Source organism: Hordeum vulgare, chromosome 3H (assembly GCF_904849725.1).
Source record: "Hordeum vulgare subsp. vulgare chromosome 3H, MorexV3_pseudomolecules_assembly, whole genome shotgun sequence".
In the NCBI taxonomy this organism is placed as follows: Eukaryota; Viridiplantae; Streptophyta; class Magnoliopsida; order Poales; family Poaceae; genus Hordeum; species Hordeum vulgare.
This window is the reverse complement of record NC_058520.1, coordinates 488,722,338-488,744,748: the sequence shown is the minus strand read 5'-3', so window position 1 is coordinate 488,744,748 and position 22,411 is coordinate 488,722,338.

The window sequence follows — 22,411 nt, the reverse complement described above, 5'->3', positions numbered from 1 at the left end:
AATAGAAGTTCTCCGATGGTCCTGATAATTTAGTATGATTTTTTCTGGAATTTTTGAAAAATTCTGGGCCTAAGAGCTGGTCAGGGGGCCTGACCAATGGGCCACAAGCCCCCCCACCGCCACCTACCCCCTGGTGGCGGGGTGCAAGCTTGTGGGGCCCACAGGCACCCCCTCCACTCATTCCAGCTCCCAACCTCTTCTTCCACCTCCAGGAAAAAAATCGCAGCTCAAACCCGTGTTCTTGCTCATTTGGCTGTGATTATCGATCTCCTTGCTCAAAGCACCATTCTCCGAACCATTTTGGGGAAATTACTCCTTGGTAAGTGACTCCTCCATTGGTCCAATTAGTTTTTGCTCTAGTGCTTTATCCTTCGCAAATTCTTGCTACCTTGGTGACCCTGTTCTTGATCTATAAATGTTGATTTTAGCTGGTTCCAAGTAGTTTTAGTGCGTGATACGGTCTCTAGGCACTAGTAGGAGTAGTTGCTATAAGTTGGGTTGATCCTTGTTCACTTTTCTTTCGAAGTCTCTAAAAATTTCAGAATTTTTTAGAGCTAGAAAAAGGAAAAGATGAGGAGGTTCTTGAGAGGCTCTTCAAGCCGTAACCACAAGGAGGATGAGAAGAACCACCCCAAGTACGTAGTCCATCGAGTCACAGAAGTTCGAGCATGCGATTGGCCAAATGATGAATTTTTGCGCGCCGCCGGACTTTATGAAGACTTTTATTACTTGCTGGAGAACGCATGTCTTACTGCGTTCATCGAAGATAAGTGCCCACAATATCTCCTCCTCACCAATATTTTCGTTCAAAGCTTCAACTTTTATCCGAGGAAGAATCCTCCCATGGTAGAGTTCATGATATATGATGTTCCCCAGTGCATGACGCTGTAGGATCTTTGCAATGTATGCAAATTACCTTATGTTGGGGATATCCGTGACCCTCGTCCATGGGACTTGGAGGATTTCATTAGTTCTATTGCTTTTGGAGAGGAGAGAGGAGTGTCTCGCGCTAGAATTGCTAGCATACATTTTCCTGTGCTTTGGTACTTCTCACTATTTGTGGGAAAATGTTTGATTGGCCGTGGGGAGGCTGGATCACTTAGTTCTCCAGACCTTGCGGTTTTGCGCGAAGGCCTTTATAACGATAAGACTTATAGCTTGGGCGCTATAGTTTCTCAACGGTTGAACCTGAACCGTTCCAAGGGTGTTGTCTATGGAGGTATCTATGCTACCCGTCTTGCCAGACACTTTGAGATACCCATTAGACTGGGAGAGGAAGGAGAGATGCTTCTCCGTGAGAGATATCTGGATTATGACAGCATGGTTCGCCATGATTTTCTGGATAGATATGCTAGTAGACGGATGATTTATAACCTGGTGTTTAGTTAGGGTACTCGGGAGACTATTACTTTGCCTGCTCCTTCTTTGTTTGATCTTCATGCAGGCAGGTACACTATTATGCCCGCGGACATGTACGCATATTGGGGCTTGGCCCAACCACAGGCGCCCGCGCCCGAGCCGCCGGTCGAGTACCAGACGCCAGTTTATCAGCGGGAGCCACAGGAGCTCACACAGCAGTGGCATCTGCAGTCTGCTCTGGAGTATCCTGGAGCTGGTTATTTCCCACCATGGGAGTAGACCAAGCTAGGCCAAAAGCCTAAGCTTGGGGGAGTACGTGTTCTCACCGACTTTATATTCATGCTTATGCTTTCGCTTTGTTAGCCGATGTTTACACTTTGCCACTGTATTATCCATGCTAGTTTCTTTTCGTTTTCTTGTTTTCTTGTTTTGTGTACTTTTGAGAAACCCCAAAAAAAATTCTTTCTTCTTTTGCTTGTTGGGAGCTTTCCCGTGTAAATAGTTTTCTTTTTTCTTTGTGTCAAGGTAGAAGATATTGGTTACAATGTTTATTGGTTCTTGCATGCTTACCTGTTTAGCTTTCAAAGAGCCATATTATTTTGTCTTCTCCTTTGTGTTTGCCTGCAGATTCAGCTTAGTCCAATGCGCTTATTATCGTTTTCATCGTTCGATCGTGCAAATGAAAGGCAACAATGATATATGATGAAGTGACTGAGACTGAAAAGCTGGTATGAACTCTATCTATTTTGTTTTTGTAAATATGACTAGCTTGTCAACCCAGATTTAGCTTTGTTGTGAGAGAACCATGTTTGCAATGACAACTTAGAGATCATAGATCCTGATGCCATGCTTATTTAGCTGAGAGCTTATAATGGTTTGTCTTGATTACCAACATAGATTTTGAGATGACTGTGATGTAGTATGATAGGATGGTATTCTCCTTTGAATGTTTCAAGTGGCTTGACTTGGCGCATGTTCATGCATGTAGTTGAAACAAAATCAACATAGCCTCTATGATGTTCGTGTTCATGGTGATTTATATCATGTTCATGCTTGCATTCAATGTTAGTCAAACTCATTGCATCTTGATGACTGTCGTCGCTCTCTAGTTGGTCGCTTCCCAGTCTTTTGCTAGCCTTCACTTGTACTAAGCGGAATATTGCTTGTGCATCCACTTCCATAAACCCAAAAGTTTTTCCATGAGAGTCCACCATACCTACCTATTTGCAGTATCTACCTGCCGTTCCAAGTAAATTTGCATGTGCCATTCTCTAAACCTTCAAGAAATAATCTGTTTTGCATGCTCGAACCGCTCACGTGGTGACAGAGGGCTATTGGTATCTTCCATGCTAGGAGTGTTATCCTCGACATGTGTTTATTCACAGTCATTCACGAGAAAGGTGCCGGTATTTGGGATGCCTGGTTCCATGCTTAAATCGAAAACATAACTGTAAAACAAGACTCCCCCCGGATTGATGTTAGTATGGACGGTACCCGAGGATTCGGCTAGCCGTGGAGTATGATTGATTGGTGGTGGGGGGGTTAAAACTTTACTTTTCTGTTTGGGAACCGCCTATAGCATGAGTAGCATGGAATATATTGAGAACTCTTGGTCATTGCGTTGACAATGAAAGCATACCACCCAAAATTATTATCTCTGTTTTCAAAGCTTGAGCTCTGGCACCTCTGCAAATCAATGCTTCCCTTTGCGAAGGGGTTGTCTATTTATTTTCCTGTCGAGTCATCCTCCTCTTTTATAAGCACCAATTAGAGAGCACCTCTGTCATTTTTATGCTTTGCTTTTGATTGATATTGAGTATGACTATGACTGGATCTTCGTTGCTATGAATTACAATGTTTAGTCAGCCCTTGATCTTTGAAAGTGCTCTGCATTTATGTTTTGCGGTCTCAAAAAGAGCTAGTGAGATACCACCATTTCATATTGCTTCATGCTTGTTTTGATTGAAGTGTTGGTATTTGAAACTCATTATTATTTGCTCGTTAGCTGATTATGCCATTGATATTAGTTTACCGTGAGACCTTTGTGTCATTTGCTTATATAGTTAACTTGTGATCTTGCTGAAATTCTAGTTATTAGTTAGACATAGTTGCAACAACAAGATCAAACATAGTTTGTCAAAGTTTTTCTTTCTCTCTCAGTTTGTAAACTGAGTTGCTTGAGGACAAGCTAGGTTTTAAGCTTGGGGGAGTTGATACGTCTCCAACGTATCTACTTTTCCAAACTCTTTTGCCCTTATTTTGGACTATAATTTGCATGATTTGAATGGAACTAACCTGGACTGACGCTGTTTTCAGTAGAATTGCCTTGGTGTTATTTTTGTGCAGAAATCAAAGTTCTCCAAACGTCCTAAAAATTTACGGGGAGCAGTTTTGGAAAATATCAAAAATATTTGCGCCAAGTTCCACCTCAGGGGGTGGGCCAGTGGGCCACAAGCCCGTGCTCCGCCACCACCCCCCTGGTGGCGGTGGGTAGGCTTGTGGGGCCCACAGGCACCTGCCGCCCCCAACTCGAGCTCTATAAGTTGCCTTTCATCCCAGAAAAAATAAAAAATAGAAGTTTTCGTCGCGTTTTCGATACGGAGGCGCCGCCACCACCTGTTCTTCATCTGGAGGGCAGATCTGGAGTCCGTCTTGGGCTCCGGAGAGGGGAAATCGTCGACATCGTCATCATCAACCTTCTTCCCTCTCCAATTCCATGAAGCTCTTCGTCGTTCGTGAGTAATCTATTCGTAGGCTCGCTAGGCGATGATGAGTAGGATGAGATCTATCATGTAATCGAGTTAGTTTTGATGGGGATTGATCCGTAGTATCCACTATGTTCTGAGATTGATGTTGCTACTACTTTGCCATGCTTAATGCTTGTCACTAGGGGCCGAGTGCCATGATTTCAGATCTGAAATTATTATGTTCTCGCCAATATATGTCTGTTTTAGATCTGATCTTGCAAGTTGTAGTTACCTACTATGTGTTATGATCCGGCAACCCCGGAGTGACAATAACCGAAACCACTCCCGGTGATGACCATAGTTTGAGGAGTTCATGTGTTCACCAAGTGCTAATGTGTTGGTCCGGTTCTTTATTAAAAGGAGAACCTTAATATCCCGTAGTTTCCTTTTGGACCCCGCTGCTTGTTGGGGAACGTCGCATGGGAAACAAAAAATTTCCTACGCGCACGAAGACCTATCATGGTGATGTCCATCTACGAGAGGGGATTTCCGATCTACGTACCCTTGTAGATCGCACACCAGAAGCGTTAAGAAACGCGGTTGATGTAGTGGAACGTCCTCACGTCCCTCGATCCACCCCGCGAACCGTCCCACGAACCGACCTGCAATCCGTCCCGCGATCCGCTCCGATCTAGTGCCGAACGGACGGCACCTCCGCGTTCAGCACACGTACAGCTCGACGATGATCTCGGCCTTCTTGATCCAGCAAGAGAGACAGAGAGGTAGATGATTTCTCCGGCAAAGTGACGGCGCTCCGGAGGTTGGTGGTGATCTAATCTCAGCAGGGCTCCGCCCGAGCTCTGCAGAAACGCGATCTAGAGGAAAAACCGTGGAGGTATGTTGTCGGGCTGTCATGGCAAAAGTTGTCTCAAATCAGCCCTAAAACCCCACTATATATAGGAGGGAGGGAGGGGAGGAGGCAGCCTCAAAACCTAAAGGTTTGGCCGAAATTGGAGGTGGAGGAGTCCTACTCCAATCCTACTTGGAGTATGATTCCACCTTCCCACTTGGAAACTCTTTCCACCTTGTGTTTTTTCTTTCTCAAACCTTATGGGCCTTAGTGGGAACTTATTCCAGACCACTAGGGGCTGGTTTATCTCTTCCCATAGCCCATGAGACCCCTTGGGGCGTGACACCCCTCCTGATGGTCCCCGGCACCCCTCCCGGCACTCCTAGTACACTACCGATGAGCCCAGAGACTCCTCGGTCAATATACAATAGCGGGACCAGGATGCCCATATTGGATCCTACATATTCTATGAAGATCTTATCGTTTGAACCTAAGTGCCAAGGATTCATATAATCCCGTATGTCATTCCCTTTGTCCTTCGGTATGTTACTTGCCCGAGATTCGATCGTCAGTATCCGCATACCTATTTCAATCTCGTTTACCGGCAAGTCTCTTTACTCGTTCCGTAATACAAGATCCCGCAACTTACACTAAGTCACATTGCTTGCAAGGCTTGTGTGTGATGTTGTATTACTGAGTGGGCCCCGAGATACCTCTCCGTCATACGGAGTGACAAATCCCAGTCTTGATCCATACTAACTCAACGAACACCTTCGGAGATACTTGTAGAGCATCTTTATAGTCACCCAGTTACGTTGCGACGTTCGATACACACAAAGCATTCCTCCGGTGTCAGTGAGTTATATGATCTCATGGTCATAGGAACAAATACTTGACACGCAGAAAACAGTAGAAACAAAATGACACGATCAACATGCTACGTCTATTAGTTTGGGTCTAGTCCATCACATGATTCTCCTAATGATGTGATCCCGTTATCAAGTAACAACACTTGCCTATGGCCAGGAAACCTTGACCATCTTTGATCAACGAGCTAGTCAACTAGAGGCTTACTAGGGACAGTGTTTTGTCTATGTATCCACACAAGTATTGTGTTTCCAATCAATACAATTATAGCATGGATAATAAACGATTATCATGAACAAAGAAATATAATAATAACTAATTATTATTGCCTCTAGGGCATATTTCCAACAGTCTCCCACTTTCACTAGAGTCAATAATCTAGTTCACATCACCATGTGATTTCAAGAATCCAACACCCATATAGTTCTGGGGTCTGATCACGTCTTGCTCATGAGAGAGGTTTTAGTCAACGGTTCTAAAACTTTCAGATCCGTGCGTTCTTTACAAATCTTTATGTCATCTTATAGATGTTGCTACTACGTGTTATTCGGAAATGCTCCAAATATCTACTCTACTATACGAATCTGTTTCACTACTCATAGTTATTCGTATTAGTGTCAAAGCTTGCATCGACGTAACCCTTTACGACGAACTCTTTAACCGCCTCCATAATCGAGAAAAATTCCTTAGTCTATTTAGTTACTAAGGATAACTTTGACCGCTGATCAGTGATTCAATCCTGGATCACTCTGTTGACCTCTTAACAGACTTGCTGCAAGGCACACATCAGGTGCGGTACTCAGCATGGCATACTTTAGAGTCTACGGCTAAGGCATAGAAGACGACCTTCGTCTATTCTCTTTATTCTTCCGTGGTCGGGTTTTGAGTCTTACTCAAATTCACACCTTACAACGCAACCAAGAACTACTTCTTTGCTGATCTATTTTGAACTCCTTCAAAAACATGTCAAGGCATGCATCTTGTTGAAACTTCTATTGAGCGCTTTCAATCTATCTCCATAGATCTTTGATGCTCAACGTTCAAGTAGCACAATCCAGGTATTCCTTTGAAAAACTCCTTTCAAACAACCTTGTATGTTTTACAGAAATTCTATATTACTTTTGATCCACAATATGTCAACCACATATACTTATCAGAAATTCTATAGTGCTCCCACTCACTTCTTTGGAAATACAAGTTTCTCATAAACCTTGTACAAACCAAAATATTTGATCATCTCATCAAAGTGTATATTCCAACTCCGAGATGCTTGCACCAGTCCATTGAAGGATCGCTGGAGCTTGCATACTTGCTAGTATCTTTAGGATTGACAAAACCTCCTGGTTCTATCACATACAATGTTTGCTCAAGGAAACCGTCGAGGAAACAATGTTTTGACATCCTATGTGCAATATTTCATAAATAATGCAGCAACTACTAACATAATTCTAACAGACTTTTAGCATCGCTACGAGTGAGAAAGTCTCATCATAGTCAACTATTTGATCTTGTCGGAAACATCTTTGCGACAAGTCGAGCTTTTCTTAATAGTGACTTATCACCATCATCGTCTGTCTTCCTTTTAAAGATCCATCTTTACTCAATAGTCCTATGACCATCAAGTAGTTCTTCCAAAGTCTACACTTTGTTTTCATACATGGATCCTCACTCGGATTTCATGGCTTCCACCCATTTGTCGGAATCCGGGCCCACCATTTCTTTCTCCATAACTCGTAGGTTCACTGTTGCTCAACAACACCACTCTGTAGTAGTACGCGACCTTGTCAACCTAAGAGGCTTGTAGTAACTTGATACGATGCTCGATGATCACCATCATCAGCTTCCACTTCAATTGGTGTAGGCGCCACAGGAACAACTTCCTGTGCCCTCCTACACACTAGTTGAAGTGATGGTTCAATAACCTCATCAAGTTCTATCACCCTCCCATTGAATTCTTTCGAGAGAAACCTTTCCTCGAGAAAGGATCCGTTTCTAGAAACAAACACTTTGCTTTCAGATCTGAGATAGGAGATGTACCCAACTGTTTTGGATATCCTATGAAGATGCATTTATCCGCTTTGGGTTCGAGCTTATCAGACTGAAACTTTTTCACATAAGTGTCGAAGCCCCAAACTTTCAAGAAACGACAGTTTAGATTTCTCTAAACCTCAGTCTATACTGCGTCATCTCAACGTAAATACGCAGTGCCCTATTTAAAGTGAATGTGGTTGTCTCTAATGCATAACCCATAAACGATAGTGGTAATTCCATAAGAGACATCATAGCATGCACCATACCAAATAGTGCGTGGCTATGACGTTCAGACACATCATCACACTATGATGTTCCAGGTGGCATGAACTACGAAACAATTTCCACATTGTCTTAACTGCGTACCAAAACTCGTAACTCAGATATTCATTTCTATGATCATATCGTAGACAGTTTATCCTCTTGTTACGACAAACTTCACTCCTGAAACAGAATTGAACGTTTCAATATTTCAGACTTGCGATTCATTAAGTAAATACTCTTGTACCTACTCAAATCGTCATTGAAGTAAGAACATAATGATATCTACTACGTGCCTCAACACCCATTGGACTGCATACATCAAAATGTATCACTTCCAACAAGTTACTATCTTGTTTCATCTCAATGAAAACAAGGCCTTGCTCATGTGGTATGATTTACATGTCACTAGTGATTCAAAATCAAGTGAGTATAAAGATCCATCAGCATGGAGCCTCTTCATGCAATTTATACCAACATGACTCAAGCGGCAGTGCCACAAGTAAGTGGTACTATCATCATTACCTCGTATCTTTTGGCACCAATATCATGAACATGTGTAACACGACGATCGAGATTCAATAAACCATTGAAGGTGATTATTCAAGCAAATAGAGTAACCATTATTCTCTTTAAATGAATAATCGTATTGCAATAAACACGATCCAATCATGTTCATGCTTAACGCAAGCACCAAATAACAATTATTTAGGTTTAACACCAATCCTGATGGTAGAGGGAGTGTGCGACGTTTGATCATATCAACCTTGGAAACACTTCCAACACGTATTGTCACCTCGCCTTTAGCTAGTCTCCGTTTATGCCGTAGCTTTCATTTCGTGTTACTAATCACTTAGCAACCGAACCGGTATCCAATACCCTCCTGCTACTAGGAGTACTAGTAAAGTACACATCAACATCATGTATATCAAATATACTTCTTTCGATTTTTGCCAGCCTTCTTATCTACCAAGTATCAAGAGTTGCTCCGCCTCAGTGACCGTTCCCCTCATAATAGAAGCACTTAGTCCCGGGCTTGGGTTTAATCTGGGGTCTCTTCATTAGTGCAGCAACTGCTTTGCCATTTCACGAAGTATCCCTTCTATCCCTTGCCTTTCTCGAAACTTAGTGGTTTTACTAACCATCAACTATTGATGCTCCTTCTTGATTTCTACTTTCGCAGTGTCAAACATCGCGAATCGCTCAAGGATCATTGTATCTATCCTTGATATGTTATAGTTCATCATGAAGCTCTCACAGCTTGGTGGCAGTGACTTTGGAGAACCACCACTATCTTATCTGGAAGATCAACTCCCACTTGATTCAAGCGATTGTCATACTCAGATAATCTGAGCACACGCTCAATGATTGAGCTTTTCTCCTCTACTTCGTGGACAAAGAATCTTGTCGGAGGTCTCATACCTCTTAACAAGGGCACAAGCATGAAATCACAATTTCATCTCTTTAGAACATCTCTTATGTTCCGTGACGTTTCAAAACGTCTTCGACGCCTTGCTTCTAAGCCATTAAGTATTTTGTACTGAACTATCGTGTAGCCATCAGAAACGTGTATGTCGGATGTTCATAACATCTACAGACGACGCTCGAGGTGCAGCACACCAAGTGGTGCATTAAGGACATAAGCCTTATGCGCAGCAACGAGGACAATCCTCGGTTTTACAGACTCAGTCTGCAAAGTTTGCTACTATCAAATTTCAACTAAATTTTCTCTAGGAACATATAAAAATAGTAGAGTTATAGTGCAAGCTACCTCGTAATTTGCAAAGACCATTAGACTATGTTCATGACAATTAGTTCAATTAATCATATTACTTAAGAACTCCCACTCAAAAAGTACATCTCTCTAGTCATTTGAGTGGTACATGATCCAAATCCACTATCTCAAGTCCGATCATCACGTGAGTCGAGAATAGTTTCAGTGGTAAGCATCTCTATGCTAATCATATCAACTATACGATTCATGCTCGACCTTTCGGTCCCATGTGTTCCGAGGCCATGTCTGCACATGCTAGGCTCGTCAAGCTTAACCCGAGTGTTCCGCGTGTGCAACTGTTTTGCACCCGTTGTATGTGAACGTTGAGTCTATCACACCCGATCATCACATGGTGTCTCGAAACGAAGAACTGTCGCAACGGTGCACAGTCGAAGAGAACACAATTTCGTCTTGAAATTTTAGTGAGAGATCACCTCATAATGCTACCGTCGTTCTAAGCAAGATAAGGTGCATAAATGATTAACATCACATGCAATTCATAAGTGACATGATATCGCCATCATCATGTGCTTCTTGATCTCCATCACCAAAGCACCGGCACGATCTTCTTGTCACCGGCATCACACCATGATCTCCATCAACGTGTCGCCATCGGGGTTGTCGTGCTACTCATGCTATTACTACTAAAGCTACGTCCTGGCAATATAGTAAACGCATCTGCAAGCACAAACGTTAGTTTAAAGACAACCCTATAGCTCCTGCCGGTTGCCGTACCATCGACGTGCAAGTCGATATTTCCTATTACAACATGATCATCTCATACATCCAATATATCACATCACATCGTTGGCCATATCACATCACAAGCATACCCTGCAAAAACAAGTTAGACGTCCTCTAATTGTTGTTGCATGTTTTACGTGGTGACCATGGGTATCTAGTAGGATCGCATCTTACTTATGCAAACACCATAACGGAGATATATGAATTGCTATTTAACCTCATCCAAGGACCTCCTCGGTCAAATCCGATTCAACTAAAGTTGGAGAAACCGACACTCGCCGGTCATCTTTGAGCAACGAAGTTACTCGTAGCGATGAAACCAGTCTCTCGTAAGCGTACGAGTAATGTCGGTCCGAGCCGCTTCGATTCAACAATACCGCGGAATCAAGAAAAGACTAAGGAGGGCAGAAAAATGCACATCACCGCCCACAAAAACTTTTGTGTTCGACTCGAGAAGACATCTACGCATGAACATAGCTCATGATGCCACTGTTGGGGAACGTCGCATGGGAAACAAAAAATTTCCTACACGCACGAAGACCTATCATGGTGATATCCATCTACGAGAGGGGATTTCCAATCTACGTACCCTTGTAGATCACACACCAGAAGCGTTAAGAAACGTGGTTGATGTAGTGGAACGTCCTCACGTCCCTCGATCCGCCCCGAGAACCGTCCCACGAACCGTCCCGCGACGTCCCACGATCCGCTCCGATCTAGTGCCGAACGGACGGCACCTCCGCGTTCAGCACACGTACAGCTCAACGATGATCTCGGCCTTCTTGATCCAGCAAGAGATACGGAGAGGTAGATGAGTTCTCCCGCAGCGTGACGGCGCTCCGGAGGTTGGTGGTGATCTAATCTCAGCAGGGCTCCGCCCGAGCTCTGCAGAAACGCGATCTAGAGGAAAAACCGTGGAGGTATGTGGTCGGGCTGTCGTGGCAAAAGTTGTCTCAAATCAGCCCTAAAACCCCACTATATATAGGAGGGAGGGAGGGGAGGAGGCAGCCTCAAAACCTAAAGGTTTGGCCGAAATTGGAGGTGGAGGAGTCCTACTCCAATCCTACTTGGAGTAGGATTCCACCTTCCCACTTGGAAACTCTTTCCACCTTGTGTTTTTTCTTTCTCAAACCTTATGGGCCTTAGTGGGAACTTATTCCAGCCCACTAGGGGCTGGTTTATCTCTTCCCATAGCCCATGAGACCCCTTGGGGCGTGACACCCCTCCTGATGGTCCCCGGCACCCCTCCCGGCACTCCCAGTACACTACCGATGAGCCCGAAACTTTTCTGGTAATGCACGAAAACCTTCCGGTAACCAAATGAGGTCATCCTATATACCAATCTTCGTTTCCGGACCATTCCGGAAAACCTCGTAACATCCGTGATCTCATTCGAGACTCCGAACAACATTTGGTAACCAACCATATAACTCAAATACGCATAAAACAACTTCGAACCTTAAGTGTGCAGACCCTGCGGATTCGAGAACTATGTAGACATGACCCGGGAGACTCCTCGGTCAATATCCAATAGAGGGACCTGGATGCCCATATTGGATCCTACATATTGTACGAAGATCTTATCATTTGAACATCAGTGCCAAGGATTCATATAATCCCGTATGTCATTCCCTTTGTCCTTCGGTATGTTACTTGCCCGAGATTCGATCGTCAGTATCCGCATACCTATTTCAATCTCGTTTACCGGCAAGTCTCTTTACTCGTTCCGTAATACAAGATCACGCAACTTACACTAAGTCACGTTGCTTGCAAGGCTTGTGTGTGATGTTGTATTACCGAGTGGGCCCCGAGATACCTCTCCGTCATACGGAGTGACAAATCCCAGTCTTGATCCATACTAACTCAACGAACACCTTCGGAGATACCTGTAGAGCATCTTTAGAGTCACCCAGTTACGTTGCAACGTTTGATACACACAAAGCATTCCTCCAGTGTCAGTGAGTTATATGATCTCATGGTCATAGGAACAAATACTTGACACGCGGAAAACAGTAGCAACAAAATGACACGATCAACATGCTACGTCTATTAGTTTGGGTCTAGTCCATCACATGATTCTCCTAATGATTTGATCCCGTTATCAAGTAACAACACTTGCCTATGGCCAGGAAACCTTGACCATCTTTGATCAACGAGCTAGTCAACTAGAGGCTTACTAGGGACAGTGTTTTGTCTATGTATCCACACAAGTATTGTGTTTCCAATCAATACAATTATAGCATGGATAATAAACGATTATCATGAACAAAGAAATGTAATAATAACTAATTAGTATTGCCTCTAGGGCATATTTCCAACACTGCCACGGGAGGGATGGACAATAGATGTCATGCAAGTTCTTTTCCCTAAGCACGTATGACGACACACGGAATGCATGCCTACATCACATTGACGAACGGGAGCTAGCCACTTATCTCTCCGTGTTATGGCTATTGCATGATGAATATCATCCAAACAAATAACCGACCCATTGCCTACGAGTTTGTCCTACTACTGCTATTACTTGTCTTGCTCTGCTGCTGCTACTACTGTTGCTACTGATGTTACTTGTCTTGCTCTGCTGCTGCTACTATTGTTGCTACTGTTGTTACTTGTCTTGCTCTGCTGCTGCTACTACTGTTGCTACTGTTGTTACTTGTTTTGCTCTGCTGCTGGTGCTACTATTGTTGCTACTACTATCGCTTGCTACTGTTGCTACTTGCTACTGCTGTCACTACTGTTGTTCCTTGCCACTGCTATTGCTCGTTACACCGCTGCTACCTGCTACACTGTTGGTTCACCTTCCGTTGACGGGAATTGACAACTTCCGTCGACGCGACAACGAAGGCGCCATTGATACAATCGTTAGGAATAGTCTGCCGTCAACAAATCGTTTCTGACACCGTTGTTATCATATTACTTTGTTGTTACTATTGTGCTTGCAGATACTAATCTTTCAGGTGTGGTTGAATCTGACAAATTCAGCTGCTAATACTTGAGAGTATACTCTCACCTCCTGAGGCGATCTACAAATTTGGGTCGAATACTCTACCCTCGAAAACTGCTGCGAACCCACGCGCTGGTGGGCCTTCAACAACATTCTTCTAGTTTCATTACCGGGGAGTGCTATGAGCATTCTTCTGGTGCCGTTGGAGGAGAAGGTTTGTTGTTATAAGCATTTGTCTAGTTAACGCCAGAGATTGTGCAATCAGTGACCCCGCCAACAAACTTCAACCCTATTCATTACTTGGCAATAACTAATGCAATCAACTCCAAACCTACGCAATAGTTCACGGAGTCACAAAACCCCTCGTTGGTAAGCAAGGGACAGGGTAATTATTGTATCAACGGACATCATCACATGTTTGCTTCATTCCATGTCCATAGATATCCTTGTATTTGTTCCTTGTGTGGCACTAACACATGTAGGTGAGAAGAGTACAAAACAACAATGATTTCTCCCAACTCTACATGAACTTAACAACAATGAGCATCCACTACTAAAACACCTACATGAAGTATTCATCGACAAAACCCAAGGTTAGTTCATCCCTCTAAAAGGGTATACCACATCAAGGGGGAGCTTTGCTCTAAGACTTGAGCTAAAGAATCTCAAACGATGTGAATACATTAGAATCTTTATGTAAAAGTGGCAACCCCACTTGTGCTTAAACGATGAGTATGACCTATGATCAAGCATTCTTGATTGGCTTCTTAAGTCAATATACTCATATATAGATGACTCTGTCATCAGGAAAGTGCTTGTTAGATACAAGAGTGGTTGTGTATGTTTGCCATATTCTATTTGACATCTTATTGTCTGAGCATGTTGGTATGCATATTTTTCTTCATTCAATTCTATTTTGGCTTTTATTTATCTGTCCAATTGGATATGCAAAAGTTTCTAAGTACCCCATCTAGCTATCTATTCTTTCTCATCTCATGCTTCATCACAAAATTTCAGCAAGCACTTTTCGGACCCTCCAGGTGAGGAGCACTCAGAGCAACCGATTCGACAAGGGCTGACTTTTGAAACCTCCCAAGTGTTTTCGGTGTGAACAAAACCTCCAAGCTCGGCTTCACCGATTCACTTTGGGTTGATACGGTTTTACTACCTCGGTACCATCGATCGTGACTTTTGGTGTCACAGATATGCTCTGTCAACTAGTAGTTAAGCATCTCGGTGGAACTGAATTTTCTTTATCGGTGTCATCGATAGCCGGTGGGTATCTATATCCACGGGTTCGGACTTTGAAAATTACTTCAAACAAAAGACCCCGCACCCCACTTCTGTTGCCGCCCGTCTCTCCGGATGTTCTATGTCTTCTCCAGCATGCCCTCGCCGCCGGAGTTCATCGCCGTCAAGGACAATTGTCCCTAATGTTGCCTCCGTAGAGAGGATCCACCAAGTTAGAGTAATCCTCGACCCCTCTTGTGCTCCAATATCTAGTTGATGCGCATTCGGTTTTGTTTACTTTCTGGCCACATTTTGCACAAATCTATCCATGCAAAAACTTCATTAGCTAGATTAGCTCGAATGAAGAATTTTTAGGATTAGGTCTCTACGGTATGCAATCTCGGAGTCACCGAGTCGAAACATCTCGGTGTCACCGATGTGGTTTTTGTGCACAACACAAGGGCTTCTTGGTGAAACCGTAAGTTCCTATCGGCGTCATCACAACGGGATTTCGGGGTTTCTAAGTGCAACTCGAGAGAGACCGAGTCACACTTCGGTGAAACCGAAATAGCGTGACCATGTCTGTGTTGTTGTTATTGTTGCCTCGGAAATTCTAAAATCTAAAACTTGATGGAACCGAATTTCATACAGACCTGAAACTAACTTTTTGATATCAAATTTGAATAAGTTTCTGAATTTTGTGATGTTCATCTATTCTACTCCTTCATATCTACTTCACACGGTCAGTGCTCAACATGTCTGAGTCAGGTGACAACTAGAATCAGCACAAAGAGGAGAGTGTGGATCTTAATGCAAGCACTAGTCCTAAAGGGAGTTCTGATGACCCTAGAACCCGTAGCTCACATGACTTGCCCAAGGAAGGCACGAGAGCTAGAAAACACAGAAAATTCAGATGAGGAGGACGAGGACTTTGGCCCAAAGGAGGTCACTTCTAGAAAAATAGCCTAACAGGAAGGAAATAGTGGTGGCAAAGAAAGTTCCAGAGTTTGTTTCTGCCAAGAGAGAGATGTTTGTATCTCCGAGGTGACCTCAACCATCTCTTGAATGTGGCTCCGAGGTGACCTCAACCATCTAGGGTGCTCAAACACTCAAGAGTAACAAGATCCGCAAGGGATTGGCGGGGGGATCAAATATCTCTTGGTGGAAGTGTAGATCAAGGCCCTCTCAAGCAATCCCTAGGAAATCAACAAGTTTGAGTGGTTAGGGAGAGAGATTGGGCAAGAATAATATTTTGGAGCAACAATGGAGCTTGGGAAGGTAAGAGGTGAGGTTCTCAGGGAAGAAGACACCTATATATAGTGGGGGGGTACAATCCAACCATTACCCACCCACCAACTGCACTAGCCAAGTTGTACTACCGCTGCTAGGAGTGGTACTACCGCTCCCAAGAGCGGTACTACCGCTTGGCAGTTCACCAACCACGTAGTAAAAAAATACTATCGTGTTGTGATGCCCTCGATTTGAACGTATGCTAATCATACACGCAAATGTGTACGACCAAGCTCAAGGACTCATGGGAAGATATCACAACACAAATCTAGACACAAATAAAACATACAAGCTTCATATTACAAGCCAGGGGCCTCGAGGGCTAGAATACAGAAGCTCGATAAACACACGAGTCAACGGAAGCAACAAATATCTGAGTACACACATTAAACATGGGGTGACTTAGAGAAGGCTAGCACGAAATATACAACGACCGAACGAGGCGAGGCCTCCTGCCTAGGAGCCTCCTAAGTACTCTTGGTCTTCAGCGGCCTCCACGCAGCAGTCAGCACCGTCGGGGTAGAAGTCGTCGTCGGTGGGATACTCCATCTTCTGGGCTCCATCATCTGGTCGCAGCAATGGATCAAGGGGAGAAAGAGGGAGCAAAGCAACAGTGAGTACTCATCCAAAGTACTCACAAGACTGACTTCAGAACTATGCTAAGTATGCATCAGTATCAAAGGAAGGGGGGTTATATGTTGACTGACTGCAGCAATGCGAGAATAGAGAGAGAAGGCCTAGTCATATCGAAGAATAGCATCTTCACGGGTCTTGCAGCAATAGACGAGATTAGAACATGGAAACACAAAGAATAGTCATATTGTTGCAGCAATATTAATATGAGGTCACGCCTAGTGATTCTTCCTCGACTCCGTGCGAGGAAGCAATCCCGGAGCAAACAATCCAGTTAAGTAACAATTGTAGTTGTATAAGATCAGGGCACAACTCCAAGTCGTCCAGTAACCGTGGGCACGGCTATTCGAATAGATAAGTTCTTCCCTGCAGGGGTGCACAACATATTCCCCATCACGCTTGATAACACTCTGACCGGACACACTTTTTTGGGTCATGCCCGACCTCGGAATATCGGCATGTCGCAGCCCCACCTAGACTCAACAGAGAGGCCAGCCCGCCGGTCTAAATCCTAAGCACGCAGGGGTCATGGGCCCATCACCCTTTGCACTCCTGCATGATGCGAGGGCGGCCGATGTCAGTCCTAGCACCCCTTATTACAAGCGCGATGCATATCCGGACCACTCGGGCACGGGCCGCTCCATTGCTGACGTCTAAAGAGCTTCCGCTGATACCACGACGCCGAGTACCCATAATTCTTCCCACGAAGACGGTTAGTGCATAATAAGGCCTTACGACCAACCCAGATCAAATATCCAAGTCCATTAACATTTTAATTAACTAATCGACACATCCATGCGGGAATCCACCCGCCTAACATTATTCATTAATGATCCCAGTAACATGGTCAAGTAATTGTGTGGTTGTAACATCAGGGGGAATCCGAGGTATCACCCTTGTTGGATTCCGAATGATGTAACCGTCAAGGTGGACTTAGAGGAATAAACCTCGAGGGTCTCACACTTGAGGGATTGCAAGACAGAGTCATCATCAGGAGTGGTGAAGGAGGAATCACCCTCGATAACCATGACCGACTAGCTGCACTATAGAGATATCATCATGAGTACTTCACGAGGTGTCACCCTAGGTACCCGATAGTAGCTCTGCAGCTCGTACAACAAAGGGGGTGTAAGTGATGTGTCGGGTCTTGGCTCGTCGATCCGAGATCAAGAATTGATGATAAAGCATGGCAACTGGACTAAGGGGGTCAGAGGAGATGACTAAGCCACCTATGCTAAGCAGTTTAAAGTGCGGTACTGAAAGTAGGAGTTCATAAAAAAATTAGCCTATGCATCAGATATAGGAGCTAACTACAACAGTAGAAAAATTCTAATGCAATCATGAGGAAGAAAGAAATAGGCGATATAGGAATGATCAAGGGGGTTTGCTTGCCTTGTTGCTCTGTGGCACAGGGCTGGTCGTCAGGAGGGTAGTCGCACCCGGCAGCAGCGTCTCTCTCGGGGTCTACCGGTAAGAAGAGGGGGAGAAACAATAAATATAACACCGAAGCAAACACTAAGCATGACATGTCAAAGCAGGGTTAGGCATGAGCTAACGCGGCGCTATCCTGTTGGAAATATGCCCTAGAGGCAATAATAAAATGGTTATTATCATATTTCCATGTTCATGATAATCGTCTATTGTTCATACTATAATTGTATTAACAGGAAATAGTAATACATGTGTGGATAAATAGATCACAATGTGTCCCTAGCAAGCCTCTAGTTGGCTAGCTCGTTGATCAATAGATGATCATGGTTTCCTGATCATGGACTGTCGGGGGGATAACCCCGGGGTAGGCTCATCAAGCCTGCTCCTTCATTTCCGGCCCAAAGTACATGAACATATATAGATTCCCAAGGCCCAAGTCTTCCGGCCGGCTAGGCAGCGCCTACCGGCTAGAGGACGAGGCGGCCAGCCCTCTGGCCGGCCAGGCAACCCCTGCCGGCTAGAGTTGAGGCGGCTACCTCTTCTAAGCCGGCCTGGTCCAGCCAGCCCGGCTAGGAGCGAAGCGGCCGTACCCAAGCCGGCTAGCCAAGCAGGCTAGCCCGCCGAAGATCACAAGTCACATCAGATTGTAGGTCAGGATAAGACCGTACGATTAAAGGTAGCTATCGTTAGCAAAGGTACTGGATCGGGGCGCCCGGCAGGTACGAGTGTCGGCGGCCACGCCGCTGACCTACCCTGGCTCTGATCCATCACCTAGCATAGTGTCAGACCGTCGCACTCCCACTCCATTACTGCACCCGGCATGGGGAAAAGTGGAGGCGGCCGTACCTCCTGCCCATGACGAATCTCGCTGCACGACGCTTGACGTACAGTGCGTGCTCGGCATCAACCTTACGCGAGAGCTTCATTGGCCAGCCGGCGGGTCCCACTGCCAATCGAGACCATGTAGCCAGCGGGCCCCTCAAGCGACAAGACAAGACTCTGGTGGGCCCCTGGCCAGCCGGCGAGGCTTCCAGCCGGGTCCCACACTTGTACCCTTTATCCATATTGTAGGCCGGCGGGTTCGTCTATAAAACCCCCCGGTCGCCCTCCATGCAAGGGGGCCGATGATTCCACCGTCGAACAACACCATACACTCACCAACCACAGAGAGAGGCAGAGACGAGCCGGCGGCTCCCCTCTTCCTCCTCCCAACACAGCTCCAGGAGCAAATCTGTACTCTATTCATACACATAAAACACTCCGGCAGGACTAGGGGTATTATCTCTATGGAGAGCCCTGAACCTGGGTACATCGTGCATTCCATGCGTGTACCAACCTCGTTCCCAGCGTCCACCTTTGTCCCTTCAGTTCTCACCGACTTTAGCCTACCTATGGCATATGTTGTGAGTATTCACCGATATTTGGCGCCCACGATGGGGCCGATCGCGGCATCGGTTGGCTTTACGCGCTGGGCAGGGCCCCGCACCTACACCCCCGGATGCATCGCGTCCGGATCAGTTTGCATGCTCGTGGAGCCCGCTTTCGACGAGGCAACACCCATGATGATCGACGTCCCCATCCGCCATGCGGATTCGGACGAAGATTCTGATGACGAGGCGCTTCCTAGCATCGTCGTCGCTGCTATGGAGAACCTCAGCGTTCTCTTCAGCGACCTACATCTCAACGACAGTCCGCGCTACTTCGGCGAGGACTTCGACGTTGAGGCGCTCTGCGCCAGCTTCAGCGGGCTCTCTATCACTGAGATGCCTGCCCACGACGTATATCCCAGCAACGTCCTCGTCTTTGATGGCCCTCCGTCGTCGGTGGGGTTCTTTACCCCATACCACGTTGTTGCCGTCTCCAGCACCGTGGAAGTGATGGTTATCGGCGCTGGCGCCAGCACGGCTCCCGACAAGGCCTCAGCAAGTGCTAGTGAAGCCGCCGCTGCCACCGCCAATACTCTTCGGGACGCCATCGCCGGCCTGAAGACACCCGTCACAGCTTCCGCAAACCCTGCTGACGCTCGGGCCTCGCTGGAGGAGGCTCGCAAGCGTATCCTGGAGGAGGGCATTGCCGTAGCTTCGGCAAAACGTCGGATGGAGGCTACGCAGCACGAGTATAACTCCGCATACGGCCTTGCTCTGATTTCTGAGGCCCCTAGCCGGCTTGGATCGGTCCGCAACCGCGGCCGGTTCATCGCCGAAGTCCTAGGTGGCGATCTGCCCACCTACGAGACCCCTGCGGCCAACATGCGAGCAGCTTAGGCAGCCATGGAGGAGATGGCGAGCCTGGAAGGCGAGGAGCGCGCATTCCGGGAGAAGCGGGTCAAGGACCTCCTTGACGCCGCCAACCAGCAACACGCTTGGTTTGACCCCGGTCAGGCTCAGTCAGAGTCCCCGGGGCCCAACCCCGGAGCACGTCGCAACCCTAGCGGTCAGCATCATGCAGAAGGATCTTCCTCGCATTGCCCTTCCGGCCGAAGGGGCGAGGGAAGCCAAGACCGACACTCTCAGCGCCAGAGCGAGCACACTTCGGGCTTGCGTCGCGGAGGCGACGAGGGCGATTCGGAGTGTGAGACTCTTCCTCCGCAAAGAACTCACGTCTCTGGTTCGCGAGGCACCTCCCCTCTTGCCACTTGGGCTGGTGCTCACGCTTCCGAGAATGATCGGGACGCTCGCCGGTGTCTCATCGTCCTGGCCTAGTCAGCCCTCCTAGAGGAAGACGGTCCCGTCGGTCCGGCCTGCTTCGGCCCCCGGATCCGAGGGGAGCCGTTCCCCCGAGGTTTCACCTTGCCTCGGGACACACCCAAATACAATGGCACGGCCAAGCCAGATGACTGGTTGATTGACTACACCACGGCCGTCGGCATTGCTAAGGGCAACAAGCGCGTAGCGGTCCGCTACGTGCCACTCATGTTGACCGGCTCGGCCCGGACTTGGCTTAACAGTCTCCCGGCCGGCAGTGTCAACTCCTGGGTGGACTTCGAGGAGGCGTTCGTCCGCAATTTCACTGACACCTACAAGCGCAGTGGCCGGCCCCGCGAGCTGGCCATGTGCATCCAGAAGCCCGACGAACACCTTCGCGACTACGTCACCTGGTGGACGGAGCTCCATAACTCGTGCGAGGGGGTGCATGAGGTACAAGCTATCCAGCACTTCATCGACGGTTGCCGAGATGACACCCTCCTCAAGCACAAGCTTATGTGCTCCGAGCCCACCTCTCTGGCGGTGCTCATGGCCAAGGCGAACAAATACGCCACGGCCGACTCGGCGATGCGCGTCAAGGTGACTGCCTCGAACAAGGCAGTCCCTACGCCGGCTACTCCCAAGCCGGCTGGGGACAACCGAGGCGGCCAAAACAACTACAAGCGCAAGGCGGATCAGATGGATCCCTGCTCCAACAGCAAGTTGGTCGCCAGCGTGGAGGGCGAAACATCGGCTCCTCAAGCCGACCCTCCGCGAAAGTGTCCCAACAGAAGCAACACCAACTGGTTGCCCAAGCAATCCTTCGAGCAGCTGCTCGACGCCCCCTGCAAGATACATTCTGGGGCACAGCCGTCTGTCGACAGTGGCCCAGAAGATGAAGATGAAGATGCCGGGTCCCAAGGGCATCATCACTGTTGTTGGCGACTACAAGAAGTCGCTCGAGTGTGCCCAAGATAGCAGCCGCCTCGCCGACGCCTTGGTGATTGCTGAGGAGAAGCGGCAGATCGACCGGCTCGTGGCCCAGGCTACTGAGCAGCCGGCGATTCCTTCTCCTCCATCCCAATCGGCCGGCAAGGGCTCTTTCAAGCCGGCTAAAGAGACCAAGCAGGTCCCACTCGACCCTGCCAACCCAAAGCAGTGCGTCACCATCGGGGTTGGCCTTAGCCCCAAATAGGAAGGCGAGCTCGTCGACTTCCTCCGTGAGAATCGGGACATCTTTGCATGGTCCCCCAAGGACATGCCGAGTGTTCTAAGGAAGTACACCGAGCACAAACTTCACGTGAGACCGGATGCAAAGCCGGTGAAACAACCCTTGCGCCACTTCGCCGAGGGGAAGCGACACACGATCGGAGAAGAGATCACCCGGCTCCTTGCAGCCGGCTTCATCATGGAGGTTTTCCACCCGGATTGGCTGGCTAATCCAGTCCTGGTGCTGAAGAAGAACAACACCTGGCGAATGTGTATTGACTACACTAGCCCGAATAAGGCCTGTCCGAAAGACCCTTTCGCGTTGCCTAGGATACATCAAGTGATCGACTCCACTACAGGTTGCGAACTGCTATCGTTTCTGGATGCTTATTCGGGCTACCATCAAATCAAGCT